We start from the raw sequence: 13837 nt of genomic DNA on the forward strand, positions 1-13837 counted from the left end.
GGAATTCATCAAAAAATGAGTGGTAGCTGTATAGCAATGAACACTGACACTTGTTTTCATGCTTATGGAATTGATTTACTCTTCGGTGTGTGTTGCACTAGATAAACTTTGTATTTTTCTACCGTTACATCTTCAAGTAACGGCATAGTCATAGTCAATAGTTGATCCTTGCTGCATCTTCGTCAGGGTGTTTGCTGGTGTGTGCTGAAAGCCTAAGAAAAATAGAGTGAAACAATGTCACTGCTTGTTGCAATGTATGTTGGCCCCAATATGTGAAAAACCTGTTGGGCCTCACTAGTATTAACAAGACACAATGCTAAAACTACTCAGGGGTGTGAGGAAACTGAATTTCTAATAATGAGGAAGACTAATAAAGATGGAAGTGGTAATGTGGTGGCTTATCAGAGTTGCTTACGTTGCTGTTGTACATATGGGGCCTCATTAAGAGAATGGAGGTAGCCATGGAGCTATTAGCTCCATGGCTGCCTCGGTTCCGGGCTCCATTACCGGGTCCCTGCAATGGGGACTTACCGGGTTACTCCATGATAGGAGGACCCGGTAATTCCTCCATGCAGGAACCCATCCCCATTTCCATTTGAGCCCCCGTAGGGCTCAATGGGAATGGGGAGGGAGTTAATAACGGGCAGATTACATCTTGCCCGTTATTGCCTCCCTCTTCACCTCGCGGGACCCGGAAAGCACGCCTGGTTTTACCAGGTGTGCGATCCGGGTCCCGCGATGGGAAGCTTGTAATCGGCGCTCCCGGAATGAAGGGGGCCGGTGCAGTACCAGCCCCCTTCATTCCGGGAGCGCAAGGGTCGTAATGAGGCCCATGGTGTGCTTGTTGAGTGATACTCCTTATCTGGTTATGCTCATATTCCTGCTGCCTCCTCCTGGTGTGGAGAGAACATGTATTCTCTTTGAACTGTTCTTCAGCCTGGTCGTATCTCATTACAACTCTGGTGAAGTGGTGTTGTGAAATGACCAATTCCTGGGGCAGATTCTATTTCGGAGAGGTGCTGGGACAGTGCAACCCAAGGTGTTGGTAGTCTTAAATTCAATAATTAACCTGTGTGGACCTGCCCAATTATTCAGGATTCCCTGTAAGTAGAACACATCTACTCCTGTGTCAGTGTCAAGTAGCAAATTGTTGCGTTGTAAAACCCTGAAAATATGTAACCTGTGTCATATATTCAACAGGCAGTTTAACAGCATATCACGGTAGAGGGCCAGTAGTGTAAAATCCCCTATATTCCTACTTGCCATAAGCCTCTGGTGGTCCCATTCCTATATGCAGGGTCCTCCTGGTTAGTTAGAAGGCTGGAGTCGCCATGGTGGGGCAATGGTTATAATAGTTATCAACATGTAACGTCATGTCAGTGATGTCATCACGTGCATAGCCGTTAACACAACGATAGTCGTATTTGTTCCTGCAGGGATTGGGTAACCATGCTGGCAGCACAGTAGTACAGTGTGCGTAATCACACTGAATCTAATTAAATATACTAAGGTGGGCTTTTGGTATCCTGTATGTATGACATCATGTCAGTTATCTCCTCTTGCATGTGTAGAGATTTGAGCGAGATGTGCGTGAGTTCATAATAAAAAAGTTACCAAATTAGTGACAGTGTCACGTTTGTTTCAAGAATCATCTATGCAGGCATTGACAAATTCACTGCATATGCTCATATATCATATTGTTGGTGTCATCACGGGCAATGTCGTAGATAATGATGTTATTGCATCATGCATGCGGGTGCATGCGTACGTAGAGAGAAAGTGGTGGCACCACATTGCTTAACCATAATCGCCCTGTCTGGGCAGAGCCTGGTCCACTGGGTAAACATATATGAGGCAGGCTGGGTCCATAATAGTAATCTGCTAGATTACTGATTGTGTCATGTTTGTGTCAGGAATCATGTTGGGTTGGGCAATCACAAGTCCAATGTAATTAAGATGTGTATATGGCTCTATACTCTATAGGTAAGTAAAGAGAGAGGAGTGCAATAAATGAGCCATCACTACTCTATGTAAGTGAGACCGGTCTACTATACTACTGTGTAACCGGCGGGATATATGTCTCCTCCATCCTAACTAGTATGGTTCATGTGTCAGTATTAATGTGGAGGTGTATCCTTTACACATATTGGTGTAAAACAGCTCATCCCGTTCATTCAGGCCCTTTCTGATGGAATCTGTGATTGTGGTCTGGTACTCTTCTCTCTGTTTCAATGTTTTGGTTCCGTCAAATGCAAGCAGTAGAGTGTTCATTCTAAGTGTTAGGAGATGGTAGACCGGGCCTTAGTCATCTCACCACTTTTGCGGAGTCTATTGCAGATGTAGGGCTCTGTAAGAGGATGCTGGAGACCCTCATGTAGTTGTTTAGCCAGATTACCTTTATTTTTTTAATAAACATTTTATTGAGTCTTTCATAATATGACAAAAATAACATAATGTAACATCTCCACCAAGCACAAAAACCAGTTGTGTTTCCCTTCTCGTAGGTCCATTTGGCGGCCGCCAAACTTTGGAACTTTATCCTTTTCCCTCTCCGAGTAATGAAAGACCACTTGGCCTCTCATCGCGCTTTGAGAACGAACCTCTTCAAGGCCGTTAGTTCTGTCCTCCCCAGTCTGATCCCTCATTGCTGAGATACCGCTGGTGTGTACGCGCTTTATAAAAGCAGTTAACATAACATTTCCCACCTCCACACCGGTCTTCCATTAGTCGTTTAGCCAGCTTGATGATGACCCTGTAACAGGGGTGGACTAAGCTATAGAAAACTATGGAGATTTCACAGTAGGCCTCTGCCCCCTGGGCCTCTTTTGTGTGGTAACCTATTTTATTTTCAAATGTACTCATAGGAAAAGGGTTGGGTTTCCTGAAAATGGGGCCACTTTAAAACGGATTTCCAGGGCCTCTTTTGGTTACCAGTCCACCCCTGCCCTGTAATGTTTTGAGTAATTCATAGTGAATTAATTATGCATTGAGCAAGAGATGTCGAAAGGCCGTCAACCCCACGGAATATATTTTAACATGCTGTCTGAAATGGCAAGCCCTGTTGTTTTGTGTACTGTGCTGTTGGTGCCCGCAGAGCATCTATCTATATCAAATAACATATTTAAATGCCCTTCCCATTCATTAATTAATGCGCATCTGAGCCAAATGATAGTTTATATTAAATGTTGGCAAACCTACAGGAGTGCAATGCATTCAAGGGGAACTATGGTACATCTTTTGCACCTTCTACACACCAAGACAGTTTTCTAAACGTGGATTAGAGTTTAAGTGCTTTCTCTTCAGTCATCCATGAAACAGACAAACAATTTACACTCATGTCTTCCTCCATGGGTATTCTGAATCTTCAAATGGCAGCACTCAAAGGGGAATTTGACAAGACTCTTTCTGGTCAACTGTCTGGCTGCATTACCCTCAAAAACATTGCTAGTGCGTTCGCTAGCTAGCTGTACAACTCAATTACAGATTTTACTGCCAATGTCAATGTTTAACATATTTCACTTGAAGTGAACTCCATCGTGTGTTGTGTTCATTTTACAAGATTCACAATGAGCATCCCGGGTCCCACAAAGAGATGCTCATTTAGGATATCGGTGCCTTTTAATTTGAATTATTATTGCAACATCAAAGGCAAAACCTGAAGGGAGGCGTTCCACACAATTTGCTTCGACAAGTGCACAGCACTGACATACCAGGTGTAAATTACAGTTCGGAATACTCGTCTGATCAGCAGGTCATGACATCACAACTATCTGATATAATGAAACTGATAGCTGTAACATCATCATCTTGGTACCGATTTCATAGGCCTGTGCCCTTACATCACCCAAGTACCGGCCCCGCCCTTTGCCTGAGGCCCGCACCTTCCATGCCCATGCCTGCCCTGAGGCGCATCCATACTCTAGCACCATACAATGCGAGTGCCTTTAGTAATGTGCACCCCCTTACTGCTGTCAGGCTCATCACAGCCCAAGACCCATACCCAGCCTGAGACTTAGGGGGCCTGATGTACAGAAGCGTTTTTCAAAGGGAAAATCCCTTTGAAAAATGTTTTTTAAATCAGGCCCATAGTGCGTGTTCCCCTTGGTCCATCCTTGATCTGTGGCCCATCTGGGAGGTGAGGCACATGTTGGACCTGAACCCATCTATGGCTCAAAGCCCATCCCAGTGGCAGTGCCCATTGATTCTCACAAGCCAATTGTGCAGTGCCGTTGCTTATCTGTCACAGACGCTCTCCTGTTTTATGATACCCTAACAATGTACAGTTGGAAGAACTTTATTCTGCATATTATCGTCAATAGAGCTTCATCACTACAATTTTCTTCGACCATTTCCCCTATGTGCCTCCATTTTGTGGTTTGTCTCCCTGCCTATCATCCTCCATTCCAGTCATTTGCCATCGCGCATGATCTCTAAGAAAGGGTATTGTACGAACGAACCGAATAAAAAGGTCTGACTCTAACTATGGTGGCATACATTTTTGCTAAGTACAAGAAAAGAATGCAGGGGTGTCCCCCGCAACACCCCACTAACCTACTATACAGTATAGTGAGCAGGGGTTGGGGGAACACCCCTGCAGCACACCCGAGGAAAATAAAAAACGGGGGCTGCGGTGGTGTATAGTGAGCAGGGGTTGCGGGGAAACGCATGCAGCTGTGCCGTAAAAAGAAAAAAAGAAAAGGACCCTGCAGCGCCAGTTCCGGATCACGGATGTGAAAGGGAACTGGCGCCGGCTGGGAAACAGCGTGAAGAAAAGGTAAGTAGGGCTTGGTTATGTTGGGGGTGTTGGTGGGGGTGTGTAGAGGGTGTGGGTCGGGGTGTTTTGGGTTTGTTATGGGTGTGGGTGGGGGTGTGGGTATGTAGTGGTTTGCAGTGTATGTTCGCATGGGAAATGTACGAACCTTTTGATGTGAGTACATTTCTCATGCAAACTTTTCCGTCACAGACTTTTCTGTGACGGAAAAATCACGCAAATCCCTAAGAAAGTGCCCCTGTCACCTTTTTCCCTTTTCCTTTCCTCTGCAGACCAATGTCTGGTCACCAGCAGTGGTGTCATAATACACAACTTTCTGGAAAACCCCCAACCCCTTTAATACCACCATGGTAGTGATTGGTGCAGAACAAAGTTCCATAACATCTAAGAAATATGGGAGGAGAGAAAGGATAAAGTTGCATTAGAGCAGTGCTCTTAGAAGATCAGTCAATGTGCAACACATTGAAGAGGCATTTGTAAGCCAGACATGAAACCCAAAGTAACTTAGGCTTTTTAAAAAAAAAATGCGTTCAGTGAGTTGGTTTATACATTTAAACCTTTTCACAGAAACAAAGTATACGATATAAATAGCATTAAAAATATAATACATTCACGTAAGAATCCGTCAAATAACCAATTTAAATTGTTACGCCTAACATTACCAATATCTTTTCTATCATCCAAAATAGATCAAACAGCCTAGTAATACTATTGCCCACCATTACATCAGACCACCGATTATTGTCAGCTTTGATAGACGATAAATCACTAAAATTACTAAAGCACATGTGCTTGAGCTGTGCACTGCATTCACAAGAAAGTACAAGGCGATTTATTGTTTCACTACAATCAGGTTTTGTACAAAGTCTACACATTCTATAACTCTTAGGCAAATATGGTATAGGTGCCATGCACTCCAGAGTAGGCAATTGATTGCATTTACATCTTATATTAATGTCACACGCTCTAAGCCTAGGAAAACGAGAAATGTATTCAGATAGTAGACTAATTTTCCTTGGAAAACGACTATATGCAGCATAGAGTGTGTACATACTCAGTTAATTCACAGTCACACACCAATCATAATCCAAGAGATTTCTGTTGACATGGAAACGGTTTTCAACGAAGACAGACCTGGCAAGGCCCTACAGATACAAAAGTGGCAATGCATGAGTGCAAAATATGTCCATAGAAGAAATAGTATTATGTTTGGACAATGAGTGCAAGACCCCAACAAGAGATTTAGAATGAGAATCAAAGAACTTAGCAAACAGGCACAATTTTGCCCACAGAACTCTCGTCATCTTCGGTGTCAACCCAAACTCATGACGAATGACACAGTTGGAAATCGCTGGCGAGAGGTTCAAATTTTTGATTCCATAAAATTCCTTCTAGGGAATTTAGAAGAGTACCCACCTCAATCAAAGAGATCTCCAACCCATAAGTTTGAACTGGGACCACCTTGGCAAGGAATGAGTGAAAATCGACAAAGGCTCTTACAGATCGTTTTAAATGAGAGATCAAGACATAAGACTTATCTCTAAGATGATTACGGATAGCACGTTGACACTCACTGGAAGAGATGTTAAAGTCCAGGTACTTTATAGAATAGGTAAGTTCCAAGCTAGCAGTATCAACTGCCCAACCCATTGTTTTAGGTTTCTGTTTCCACAAGAAAATTATGATTTTTGATTTGCTTCCATTATCCAGAATGTTATTGTCCTCAGCATAGATCGAAAAAAACAGTATGTTTGCATTGAAAACCTTTCTGCGTCAAATCAAAGAGCATCACATCATCAGCAAAGTGCAACCAGTTAAAATACTCTAGTCTTACTAGGAAAGTTATAACAGAATCCCATAGTGAGTCTATATCCAAGATATGAATGTTGAAAAGTAGAGGGGCCAAGACACTCCCTTGCCTTAGGCCCACAAAAGTCTTCATCGCTCTAGTTAGAGTACCTGGTCTGTTTAGCCTGACTTGTACATATGTGCCATGATGTAGAAGGGACATTATTTTAACTAAATGAGGGGCCACCCCCCAGTTTAGTAATTTGTCCCAGAGTCCCTTCCTAATCACTCTATAAAAAACAGAGGACAAGTCCATAGATGCCAAGTAGATAGTCCCTATGGAGCCATTAGAAACATAGGTACGTACATGTTCCAATATAGTGCCATTTAGCGTGGTACCCACCTTTTTGCGAAATTCCACCTGGTTGGGAATCAAAATATCTAACCCTTGTACCCAAATTTCAAGTTCCTTCAAAATGATCGATGCAAAGATCTTGATACTAGAATCCAAAATGGTGATCGGTATGTAGTTGACATGATTCGACCAATGCCCCTAGAAGGGAATAATATAGGACAACGTTCAGGAAAGAGGCAATGTTCCAGTAGCTAGAATTTCCAGAATATTAGCAACCGTGGCAGAGGACGCTGCCAATCATGTTGCGTGGATCACGGGTTGAAACCTCTGATCTCAGCCCGTGTTCCTTGGAACCGGCACACTTCCCACCCTTACCCTTTTTAAAAAATATATACTTAGCCAATCCCCACTTACTAGTTTGTAGCGGCAATGAGCCACAGAAGCTTCCCTCCTTCCCAGTTTGTGGCTGCTAAGGAAATGGAAGGGGGCTCTGTAGAAAGAGCCCCTCCTTCCACAACCCTGGTGGCCATTTCAGCACAGTATTTCCATTCAATTTCTATTCAATCAAAGGGGCGAATGAAAATACTGTTTTTTGATTAGCAGCCAGAGTGGTTATAGTGTTAGCACCCCGTTCCAAGGGCTGGAACAGGGGTAACATTCTGGTGCCCTCATTATAGGCGTTAGCGAACGTTACCCCCTGTTCCAGCCGTTGGACAGGGGTGCTAACGCTATATTAGACCATATGTCAAGAGCATGCTTCAGAGTGCCAGGACCCAGCATATCAGGGCCAGGGGCCCTAGAACACTTACTCCTAAAAATATGATCTCTAATATCAACTACATCCAAGGTGGTCCGAGTGAAGGCACCTGAACATGAATCCGGTAAATCCAGGTTACTGTTGTTAATAAGACTCAGCATAGATATTCTCTTAAAACGAAAACCCAGACTTCTTTGATGGTTCCAGGAACTTCACCCATTCCCCTATTTGTAACGGAGTTGGTCAATTTCCAAAACTGAGGTATATTTTCATTTACCAGGTAATCTTTGGCTTCCTGGCTGTCCTGCATACAAAGCTGGAATCTTTGGCTTTTGATGTAATTTCTATAATGTTGGCACATCTTTTTTAGTTTAGTTGTAATTATGAATGTATAGTTTCTGATGAGAATGTTGTCTTTTTTTGTGTTGGCCACTTTATGATTGGTTCTGTGGGTAGAGGGGCTTTACATAAACCTGTTTAAAAATTTGGCGATATTATCATTTATCATCCCACAAGCGAACAAATCATGTTCTCGTTAAGTTGCGAAGACTCTGTTAACCTCTTGTGTAAATCTCTTTGGTGCCATTGCACCGCTGTACCCCTTTTATGGAGCTCCACAAACGGGAGCCAGGCACACATATTAAGGTTATAGTTATTGATTGTGACCTTAAACATTAATGGACGATGGTCACTCGCACTCGTCTCCTTAATTAACAAATACAAACATTGTGGCATAAGAGAAGCAGAAACAAAGATCTGGTCTATCCAAGAATAATTAGAGCCTCTATTCCATGAATACGACTTAGCAAGAGACTCAGTAACACCCAGGAGGAGAAGAATACAATTTAAAGTTTTAAAGAAGGCAAACCATGCTGTACCCTGTTAGAATTATGGATATATGCCACATTTAACCTGTGAGTTTCTTGTCCCAAGTATTTTAACAGAACGGCAGAATTGAAGTCTCCCCCAAACAAAATATTGGCCTCATGTGTGACTGCGTAAGCTGTAGAACCCCTTCGTCTTCCCGTCCCTCCAAACTCTCCTCACCTGAGTCTTCAGAGTTGCCTGCGTTCTGTAGATTCCGCCGGCTCAGGTAGTCTCGTTCTTTTTTAGGTAGCACTTGCCTGTCTCGGTGAGAAGCCACAGTGACAACTGAATAGACAGCCGTCCTGGGGCCCCTTTGCCAGGAACAGGCCGGACAAAAGGGAAAAAACCCACACGTGGGAAAAACCCTTAGGATACTTCTGGCAATGAGGTAGGTGAAGATCCAAGCTTGTAACCAGTAGGACTGGAAACAGATTCAAGGTCCACAGGGTTGAACACAGGAGGGAAGTCCAAAGCAACACCAATATGAGGTGAAGGAAGCCGAAGCCACAACCGGCCCAAGGACTTAACAGGCGCGGTAAGAAAGAGAGAAAATACAGGAGAGAAAACAACGGACAGAGAAAAAAGGGAAAACTGGAGAGCCGCGAGTGAAAAGAGCGGCAAAGAGGAGGGAAAAAAAAAACACCCGCCGCCGGAGCGGCGAGACAAGAAGGAGAAAGCGAAAAAAGTGCCGAGGGATCGGCAAGGAAGAGGCTGCAGAAAAGAAGGCCACCGCTGAAACTTAAACGGCCGTCAGGTAAGTAGAAGGAACTTTATCCCAAGGAGAAGGAAAAAGCAAGCAGAGAAAACCCGCCGCACGCTGAGGCGAGCAGAGGGCAAACGCTGGAAGCGCAAAAACCAGAGCCGCTGGAGCGAGAACCAGCAATAGGTTGAAACGCAGCGACTGCCGGGCTTGAAGGGCAGATAAACTCCCGGCAGTGCTGTGATTGGCCATGACTTGATACCAGACACAAAGAAGGGACTAAACCTCTCTACCTGCCGGTTAGCCTCCAACGTGGAAGGAGCCGCCACCCGCGGTAGTGATTGCAGATGACAGTATGACCCCCTCCCCACCTAACCGCCCCAGGCTTCCCTGGATAGCGGCGGTGAAAAGTAGCCAACAACCTTGGTGCATGAACCTGAGAAGCCGGTTCCCATGAGTCCTCCGACTCAGGGTATCCCTTCCAAGACAGGAGGTACTCAAGACGTCCGCGATAATACCTGGAATCACGGACCTTAGATACCTCATACTCATCAGGCTCCGAGGACCGTGCTAGGATAGATCTGGGAATGATTCTATGGTGAAGATCGGGACAGTAAGGTTTGAGAAGAGAGGAATGAAAAACCGGGTGAATGCGGCGAAGAGAGGAGGGAAGCCGAAGGCGAAAAACTACAGGATTGACTTTAGAGAGAATAGTGAAAGGTCCCAGAAAACGAGGAGACAGTTTAGAAGGCCTTGTCCATCTGGGCAGAAACCGGGTGGACAACCACACCTGATCCCCTGGCTTCCATACTGGACATTCTTTCCGATGTTGATCGGCACAGGATTTTGTCCGTCTTCTGCTGACCTCTAAACTCCGCATAGCTGAAGTCTGGGCTTCCTTAATATTCCCTAATACCTCTTCTACCGTCGGGGAGTTGGTGTAGCTGGGAACCTCCAGAAACACGGCACGAGGGTGAACCCCGTAAGTACAGAAGAAAGGAGAGAGCCCTGTGGCGGAATGCCTGGTATTGTTGTACTAGAACTCTGCCGTGGGAATCAGCGAGACCCAGTTGTCTTGATGTTGAGATATATAACACCTTAGGTATTGTTCCAGGGTCGCATTCAGGCGTTCCGTCTGACCATTGGTCTCCGGGTGAAACCCTGAAGACAGAGCTCTTTCAATGCCCAAACGGTTGCAGAAGGCAGTCCAAAACTTCGAGATATACTGACTTCCCCGATCCGAGATTATCTTATCGGGGAGACCGTGTAGCTTGCATATATCTCGAGAGTAAACCTCCGCCATCTTAGCCGCAGTGGGCAGACCTGAAAGAGGAGAAAAATGTGCCAACTTAGAAAAGGCGTCTACCGTGACCATAATGCAGGTACAGGATTCCGATACCGGCAGATCGACAATGAAATCGGTAGGTAGATATGAGACCCCAGGGGCGCGTTGGAAGTTCGACCTGAGTGAGTAGACCCAACGGTTTTCCCAGGCGATATTTGGCTCTGGCACAAATTGGACAAGCCTCGACATACTCGTATGTCTCCTTTCTAGCGTTTGGCCAAAGAAACATTCTAGAGAGAAGCTCAAAGGTATTCTCGGCCCCTCTATGTCCAGCCGAGCGAGTGTCGTGACTCCACTTCAGGATTCTAGAACAAAGAGGACCTTTGGGAATGTACAATTTCTGTTTGTAGAAAAGCCAGTCACCTCTTTGTTGAAAAGGAGAGGTAATACGTAGGGGTAGTTGGGGCTTTTCCTGAATGAGGGCAGTTTTCACCTCTTTAAGGAAAGAGCCAACAAAGGCTAGGATTTGGTTGCGTTTGAACATGGACTCCCTCTTGATTTCCAGGTGTTCCTTGGTGGAGTCTTTGCGGGATAAGGCATCCGCCAGACTATTCTGTGATCCTGGGATATACGAGACTTGGAATTCAAACTGTGCAAAATGATGGGCCCATCTGGCCTGCCTGGAATTTGAACACTCCAATTCTTGTAGTACCTTGAGGTTCTTATGGTCGGTCCTAATCAGAAATGGATGTCTGGCTCCTAGTAGGAGATGGCGCCACTCTTCACAGGCAAGTTTCATGGCCAGGAGTTCTTTCTCCAGTACCGAATAGTTGAGCTGGCTAGGAGAAAGAGTTTTTGACATGTATGCCACGGGGTGTTCCACTCCTAGGATGATCTGGAGCAATACCGCTCCTACAGCTACCGCAGAAGCGTCGGTCTCCAAAACAAATGGTTGTGATTGATCAGGATGCTGGAGAATGGGGGCAGTACAGAACAATCTCTTGAGAAAATCGAAACTCTTCTCTGCCTCATCAGACCAAAAAAATGGAACAGCCTCCTTCTTGAGTAGGCGCGTAATCGGGTATACTACCTCCGAAAAGTTTGAGATAAATCTGCGGTAGTAATTTGCTAATCCCAAGAATCTCTGGACTTCTCGGACTGAAGTAGGAGCTGGCCAATCAAGAATAGCATCAACCTTGGTTTGGTCCATGGCTACCCCTTCTTCGGAAAGAATGAATCCGAGATAGTGAACCGAGGATACTGCAAATTTGCACTTCCCGCCCTTGACCAGCAACTGATTTTCCTGAAGACGAGACAGAACCTGTGTGACGTGTTGAATATGTTCCTCCATGTTAGGGGAGAAAATCAGAATGTCGTCGAGGTATATTATAACCGAGACCGACAGCAGATCTGAAAATAGCCTATCCATGAATCTCTGGAATGCAGCCGGTGCGTTCACTAAGCCGAACGGCATCACTAGGTACTCAAAAAGACCGTATGGAGTTCGAAAAGCCGTCTCCCATTCGTCCCCCTCAGCGATGCGAAACAGATGATATGCGTTCCTGAGATCCAATTTGGTGAAGATTCGAGCCCCTTGTACCGCCTCAATAATGTCTGTTATGAGTGGCATGGGATACCGATCACGGATTGTAACCTTATTGAGGCCCCGGTAATCGATACATGGTCTGAGATCAGTCGTGTCTTTTTTCTTGATGAAGAACAGGGAGGCGCCAGCTGGTGACTTCGAAGGTCGAATAAGACCATTCTCCAAGTTGGTATCCAGATAGACTCTTAATACCTTTTTTTCGGCCTGAGAGAGAGAGAACATGCGCCCAAATGGAACCAGTGCATTAGGTTCGAGATCGATTGAGCAGTCTTCTGGCCGATGAGGAGGTAGCTGAGCATGACGATTCTCTTGGAATACCCCAGAGAATTTTGCACAAAAGTTAGGAAGCGCGTGAATACCTACAAGATCTTTGGAGAGAACTCTAACTGACTGTTGATCTTCCCTGGTATCGGGAGGAAGACAGTTGACCGAACAGTACGTGGAACAAAAACTTAGTCGATTTTCCGTCCAGTTGATATACGGGTTATGCCTGCGCAGCCAAGGAATGCCTAGGATTATGGGGAAATGTGCGGCTCTAATAATGTCGAACTGCAGGGCCTCTGTGTGTTGGTTGATGACCATAGAGAGTTGTTCAGTGGTATGAGTGATTAGTCCAGATGACAAAGGTGTACCGTCCACTCCTTCCACTTTCTGACCCACCTTCCGAACTATCCGAGTGAGCCCCATCTTGTCAGCCCACAGAGTGTCCACAAAATTCCCTGCCGCTCCACAATCCAATAAGGCTAATGTTTCCACCGGTCTTCCATTTAGATTCAAGGTAACAGATAGTACCATCAGTCTGGAGTCCTCTTGGGATTCTGAAGCCGACACCGAAAGTGTGACATAGGGACGCTGAAAAAGATCGGAGTACCCCCGGCTGCCCGTCCCTATTGACGCCGAGGGTAGTCGTTTCCCGCCTTCCTCTCCGGTACTTCAGAGCAATCCTTCAGTACATGTTGATCGGAACCACAATAGGCGCACAACCCTTCTTCTCTTATTCGCCTTCTCTCCGCTGATGACAGAGGTGCTCTGGTAGCTCCGATTTGCATCGGTTCTTCGCTCTGAGTAGAGGAGAAACGTCCAGAGGGAGAGTGTGAAGGAGGGTTCATGGGATTTCCTGATCCTCTTTGCTTCCTGCGTTCTGTCCTTCTCTCTTGGAGACGGTACTCGATGTGGAGAGCGGCAGCAAGTAAGTCCGGAAATGTGGGAGAGCGTGGAGATCTGGCTCGCTCATCCTTGATCTCATCTCTCAACCCTCTCCGGAATACAGCATATTGTGCTTGCTCGGACCATCCCGCTCCTGCAGCCAGTGTCTTAAAGGAGGAGATGTACGACAGCACATCTAGAGCACCCTGTCGTGCATCCAGCAGGTCCTCACCTGCAGTAAAAGATAGTTCGGGTCGCTCGAAAGTCTGTTTCAGTAGGTTCTGAAACCCCGAGAAATCCTGTAGAATGGTATTACTGTTAGTAACTAGCGGAGTAGCCCAGGCTAAAGCATTCCCTGTCATATTTGAGATCATAAACCCTACTCTGGCTTGGTCCGTGGAGAAGGTGTGTGGTCTGAAGGTGAAGTACACATTGCAGGCCTCCAGGAATTCTTTTACCCTCTTAGGTGAGCCATCAAATCTTCCTGACGAAAAAGCCATAGGAGGCAATTCCGGGGGATGTGAGGGTTCCCGGACCGCTACCATCTGTTTTAGAAGGGCAT

The 13837-nt window shown here is 45.5% G+C and overlaps 1 protein-coding gene across 1 annotated transcript in view; it reads left to right on the forward strand.

The window, feature by feature from the left end:
• LOC138487326 (autism susceptibility gene 2 protein-like) overlaps window positions 1-13837 on the forward strand; it is a 2615289-nt gene that overhangs the window by 136691 nt on the left and 2464761 nt on the right. The gene's annotated exons all lie outside the window — the stretch shown is intronic.

Source organism: Ambystoma mexicanum, chromosome 9, assembly GCF_040938575.1.
Source record: "Ambystoma mexicanum isolate Mex_15411 chromosome 9, UKY_AmexF1_1, whole genome shotgun sequence".
Taxonomy (NCBI): Eukaryota; Metazoa; Chordata; class Amphibia; order Caudata; family Ambystomatidae; genus Ambystoma; species Ambystoma mexicanum.